The 6,560-nt window shown below is 40.6% G+C and overlaps 1 long non-coding RNA gene across 1 annotated transcript; it reads left to right on the top strand.

The window, feature by feature from the left end:
• Window positions 1–1,353: 1,353 nt before the first annotated feature.
• LOC138616763 (uncharacterized) lies at window positions 1,354–6,522 on the top strand. The gene is made up of 3 exons (XR_011310617.1): window positions 1,354–1,436; window positions 5,490–5,600; window positions 6,441–6,522. It is a non-coding gene; the product is annotated as an uncharacterized lncRNA (long non-coding RNA).
• Window positions 6,523–6,560: the final 38 nt, after the last annotated feature.

The raw sequence follows: 6,560 nt of genomic DNA, 5'->3' as shown, positions 1-6,560 counted from the left end.
ATCAGATTCGTCTCCGATTTTGGTTTCAGGAAGTGTTCGCTGAATAAACGAGCAGAGGCTTTGCAAAACACCCTATTTGCACCTCCAACTTCCCTTTCAATGCGAACCTGTTTACAAGTTGATGCAGCTAATGTTATATATATGCTATATTTGATTGTTTTATTGTAGTCATAGTGTTGTTTGATTGTGCCTGCTTTAATTGAGTTTGCCTTCTTGTTTTTATTCCTTGTTTCTCTTGCATTATGTAAGTCATCGTACACATTTAGCCTGGCCTTATTTTAAGTCATATTTTATACAAAGTTATGTTTTACTGTGATGTATTATCGTTTTTCTTCATCATGTTTTGTTCAACTTAATGTTATTATTTAGCTCATGCCACTGCTGAGAGTTGCTGGATGCGATGTTTTCAGAAGAGCATATTCTTATTTTTCATACAAATTTGCAGATTCATGTGAACATGTCGAGGCTTTAGCAAAGTTTGCAAGATCATATCTTTGTTTTGGGTATTTTCATGGGCATCAAATAGGGTTAGCTGCTCCACTCATTAATTTGCACCGCATATTTATGTGTACAAACCACCACACTCGCAAATTGTGTTCTGTAATGTATGGCTACAAGCAATTTATGGCGTGTGAAGGGGTTGAATAATAAAATATGCAGTTTGGTCATGTTTTGAATTAAAATTCGTTATTATATCACTTTTATTATTATTATATTATGTGTGAGCTCCTGGTATTCCTTGAGGATTCCTTGAGGATTCATTTAATTAATTCAATTAAAGCACCTTTAATTCTGTGTTTCCAGGACGAGGAGGAAAAAAGGTGGAAAAAAAACAAACCTTTTTAACAGATGTTTGTTTGAGGAGAAACAACAAACACACAAGAGAAACAGCATCCGAATCTGATACACTGACTTAAAGACACACAACCAGGTCAAAGGTCAACAAACGCTGCTCTAAATTGGGCTGAATTGTGTTTTTGTTGTTTCCAGCACTGGATTATTCTACTCGGCTAAATTATGAACATCACCATGATTTAGCTGATTGATTTTTTGAATGTGCTACACATCTGGGCTGTGGTTATTCCTTTTTTTTTTTCTTTTTTTTTTTACACAACACCAAATGTTTATTTCTTCTGTCTGTCTATAAAGCTGTCTGTGTCTCTCTCTCTTTCCCTCTCTTCCCTCCCTCCCTGTATCCATCCCTCCCTCCCTCCCTCCCTTCCTCCCTCCCTGCCCCAGGCAGTGTGTCTAGTTTCACAGAGCAATTGAAGGTGACAGGGACAGAGAGAGAGGGAAAGGGAGGGAGGGACAGAGGGAGGACACATCACAGTATCGCCTGAGGCTACACAACAGTAGAGGAAGAGGGAGAGATGGAGGGACAAAGAGAAAAGAGAAGAGAGACTCACGAAAGTACTCATAGGGAATTCCATAAGCAGGTAATGGGCAAAATAAAGTTGCACAAAAGGAGTTGAAATGTGTGTGAGCAGGAGTGAGTGAGTGTGTGTGTGTGTGTGTGTGTGTGTGTGTGTGTGTGTGTGTGTGTGTGTGTGTGTGTGTGTGTGTGTGTGTGTGTGTGTGTGTGTGTGTGTGTGTGTGTCATGCGTTTTGCCTGCAGATCAGCAGATATTCACTTTTATCACCAACAGTGTTTTTTGTGTGTGTGTGTGTGTGCGCGCGAGCCCTTCCACTCTGCTCCGCTCACTCATAATATATGAACGCATTATTGGATCCAGTCAGTAAGAGCAATTATAATGCACTCCCGTTTGTTTTTTATTTTAACGACTTGATGAATATTTGTCGTGGCATTGTAACCATGGTGACTGCCTCTACCGCCGCCGCCGCCACCGCCTCCCCCCTTCCCTCCCCTCCCAGCCCTGTCCACCTCCCCTTCCCCATCCCCCCTTCAGCGATGAAAAAGCAAGGGATGGCGAGAGAGAGAGAGAGAGAGAGAGAGAGAGAGAGAGAGAGAGAGAGAGAGAGAGAGAGAGAGAGAGAGAGAGGTGACAGGAATGAACTAACAAGATGCACTAAAAAAAAATGCATGTCCTGGAGCTACATGAATCTTTGCAGTGAAGCACGCGCCGTCACACACACACACACACACACACACACACACACACACACACACACACACACACACACACACACACACACACACACACACACACACACACACACACACGCACGCACGCACACATTATTGCACTCAGCACATAGGGATCATATATGTTAAGCCACAGTCCAACAACTGGAACACGATAAGATGTAACTATGATTTCTGAATAAAGGAAAAACAAAACGAGTAACCGGCTAGAAAGCAGTGGGAGGGGGGGGGGGGGTATGCGCGGTGTTAATACCATGTTTTTAGGTTTTAGTTTTAAATTAACCAAGCAGTTTCACTTTCCACTCAGTGTCTGTGTTCAAAGTACATTTGTTGGAGTACTCTCAGGAAATACAACACCCAGGTACTTGTGGATGAGCACTTAACTTTTTGCCAACTAACTGCACTAAACATTAGAAGAAAGATATCAACATACATTTGTATTCCCCTTGTTTGACTTGTTACTTTAAAGATTACGATTTTGGACAAAACATACAATTATCCATCTATATGATTATTTATAATATGGTAAAAGTGTAATTGTAAAGCACTGGATACCCAGCATCATATGAAATAAATGAGCTTAGCCTTAACCAGTTATAACATTTAAAAAAAACAGCTTATATGTTTATATATCAGTCTAGTAATGGATTAGTATTGAAAAATACAAATGCTGCACAGTGACAGCAAATTTTTGTGCTTTCAGTAAATTTTGCTGACCACATGTTTCTACTTTTATTTAAATAAAAAATCTTGGCTGCAGGACTTTTACTTTGGATCAAACCTTTGAATTCTTTTGCTTAAATAAATGCGCCCTCCGCCACTGTTCTTACTTGTTTTTACCTTTGAACTTGTCAAGTCCTTTCCTTTCTCCAAGGCATGTCTTGGAGGAAAGTAACAGAGAAAAGAAGGGGGAGAGAGAGAGAGAGAGAGAGAGAGAGAGAGAGAGAGAGAGAGAGACGGAGCAATGGGGGCAGCGGAGAAAGAATAGCAGAGTATGAAAGAGAGAGGGAGCGACAGAGAGAAAGGGAGCGCAAAGTCTTGTCAACCGGAAATAAAACAAGCTGGCACCCTCCCCATCCCCAAGCCCCTACACCCACCCCAAAGTCACATACTTCCTCCTCACTCTCTCTATCTCTCCCCTCTGCCTCCCCGCTTCCATCTTCCATCTCTCTCTTCTTCTCTCTCTCTCCCGTTGCAAAGAGATATATTTAAACCCCGGTTTTGCTCTTCTCTCGCTCTTTGACTCCATACATACCGTCATACCTGCGTCATTACTTACACCTCACATCAGACCCTGTGTGTCCATGGCAGAGGCTTTTCTGTATGGTGCTCCTTTAACCTGCTCCGGGCCCAGACAATGCCTTTGTTTGTTGTCCTATAGCTTTGAGCTCAGTGTGTTGTGGCAGGCGAACAATACGTCTGTATTCAGGGAACAATACTGAGGTGTTCTCAGAGAAGCCCGGTGTACCTGCCCACCTATACAGCATCTTTACAGGCCCGAAGCACTGGTGAAAAGGGTTGAATAACTCCAGTCTGCATGAGCCTGATATCATTTAGCTCATATCAATTGGGGGGGGGGGGGGGGGGGACAAAAAGAAAACAATTTTGATAATCAATTGATTATTTGAATAATTTCTCAAGAACAAGTAGCATATTAAACATTTTCTGTTTCCTGCTTCTCAAATCTGAGCATTTTCCTGCTTTTTCTTGTCGTATGTTATTTTTTATTGATTATCTTTGGGTTTGGGGCTGATCGGCTAAAACAGCAATTTAAAAAAAATTGTGATCTGTTATTTTATGGGCCAAACAGTAAATCATACATCAGTCGATCATTAAAGGGAACAAAAACTGTTATTTGCAACTGTTGCTCAAACAGGAATAAATAGAGAGTCTGCTTTTGTTACATTTCATTTAGATGGCGCTTTTATCCAAAGCGACTTACAATAAGTGCATTTCAACCATGAGGGTACAAAACCCAGAACAACAGGAATCAAGAAAATACAATTTCTTCAAGAAAGCCAAACTACAAAGTGCTATCAGTAAGTGCCATTTTAAGGGCTACTAAAGTTCTACTGTTCAAGGTAAAGTCGGAAGAGGTGTGTTTTTAGTTTGCGGCGGAAGATGTTTTGTGAAACAATATGTCATTAATACAGTTCATAACATTTGTGTATTCTAAATGTATATTATCATCTTATACATTTATATGTAAACATTGTTTGGTGAAAGTATGTGCAGCTTTATTTTTTTTTTTTAAATCCGTTATCATTTCTCTTTATTGAACAAATATCTGAGGATTCAAAAGGCTTTAATGTTATTTTTTTAAACATTAGCATCAGAATAACATAGTATCAATTTAAATCAAACAATTCACTCGAGTAAGTTATAGATACATGGATACATTTAAAATGTTTATCTAACTTATATATCTGGTAGTGAACAATATTTAATGTGCTTTGGTAACAGGATTTATTTAAAATAGATTGGAATCAATACTATAATCTAATGTTGACACTAATAATTATCTATAAATATCTCTTTATTACATTGGATATGTGTTTTATGATTTTAGAATTATTCATGACATTTTTTGTTAGACATCATATCAGCGGCACAAGCGCATAATAATAATATATATATATTTTTTTAAATACACTATTAGGCCTGCTCTCATTACTATCACAAAATACATATTGACATGTGTCTTACTATTATTTCTTGAACTATTTACTACTTAAATTTCTTCAACTAATTAAAATAAATGAATATAACAAAGAGTAATTGTTCTGATCGGTTTCCACTTGTAGCATTTTACAGGAGCAATACATTAAACCAGCAGGTGAAGGCTGGCCTGTCAAAGCTTCATCAAAGTTTTAAAGATCATATCTTCAAGTAGCCACACAAGAACAAATGAAAATCAGTCCTTACTGGTGATAACTAGTGAGTTTAAGCTAATAATGTCATTGTCTGGTTGCAACACACTTGACTGCCAATTGTCCTCAATATTTATGTGTGATTTATGCCTAAAATTGAATTCCATCATCTATTTATCATCCACTATCTTTCCATTATCTGTGCTTTATGCTCCACTCTCTCGGCCTCCCCTCCTCCTCTCGCTGGCATTAAGTTCAAACTTGACACTGATGTTGACTCACTTTGTCACCCCTCGGTGGCTCCCTCTCTCTCTCCCTCGCCCTCTCTCTCTCTCTCCCTCGCCCTCTCTCTCTCTCCCTCTCTCTCCCCATCGCTTGGAGGACAAGAGTGCCCGCAGACGCATTTTCTCTCTCCAGAGCCCCCCTCCCCTCCCCCCTCTCCCTCTTTCACTCTCTCTCACCCTGTCTAACTCTCTCCATCTCTTTCCTACTCTCTCCTTTACACACACACACAGTATTGTCAACAAAGCTGGAGAACAAGGGACTCTGGGGGAACAGGGGAATAAAGGTCCACAGAGGAGGAGAGTAACACACAGGACCCCGGCATTGTTTCACCTGGACACTTGGTAAGTTTGCAAAAATGGTGTCTGGGATCGCTTTCATGTGTTTTATTAGGGGGAGATGTTGCTTCCTGAATACTGACTTAAGTGCAGGCTTTGGAGTCAAAGTCACCGCCAACGGTTCAAAATTGGATCAATAAATTCTTGACCGGGGGTCTCCTCAATCCAAATGATTCAAGTTTGACCTTTGACATTGTGTTGCTGCAGTAACTTGGGAGATTTTTCAGTATTGACATACCTTTGCTTTCCTGGCGTTGGGGAGGGGGGGGGGGGCATTCGAAGAATTTAAGATGATGGTTTATTTATCTGAGTTGGACCCATATTTATTTAGGCAGCTAATAATGTTTAAGGACATACTTGTGCACTTTATATTTTCAACCTAAAGCTAAAGACGAGTTTGGTTTGGATGTTTTCTGGGAAAATTTTGTTCATACGGCCGCTGTGTGTGAGTCTGTGATGCCAGTTTGTGGCCACCTATAATTCGTTGTGTTTTTATGCATGTGTGTGTGTGTGTGTGTGTGTGTGTGTGTGTGTGTGTGTGTGTGCGTGCGTGCGTGCATGCTCGAGTTTATCAGCAAAAAAATAGAGCTGAAAGCAAGTAGCATCATAAATGTCTGGCTTTCAGAGTGGGTTCTAATGTACCTTATCCCCCAATGGTATACTAGAGTAGCAATGTATAACACACACGCGTTAGGACAGCGTGCATGTAACGAACTCCATTTCTGTCTGTCATCATGAGGCTAATTCACCACAATGCCAACCATGTGTGAACTCATGCGATATCAACCCCTCCTTCTTCTCCTTCTTCTCTTTGCTCCGACTTCCAAACCCTCCCGCACCCTCCAGGAGGAAGGATTGGAGGATCGAAGGAGGGACGGAGGAGCCAAGGTGACAGTTAACAGGGACGAACACGAACACACACACACACACACACACACACACACACATACGCAGGACAGGACTCCT

Source organism: Brachyistius frenatus, unplaced genomic scaffold (genome assembly GCF_029030835.1).
Source record: "Brachyistius frenatus isolate BFR_SWC_R1_liver_20210118 unplaced genomic scaffold, ASM2903083v1 Contig_11, whole genome shotgun sequence".
In the NCBI taxonomy this organism is placed as follows: Eukaryota; Metazoa; Chordata; class Actinopteri; family Embiotocidae; genus Brachyistius; species Brachyistius frenatus.
This window is presented reverse-complemented; position numbering and strand designations above follow the sequence as displayed.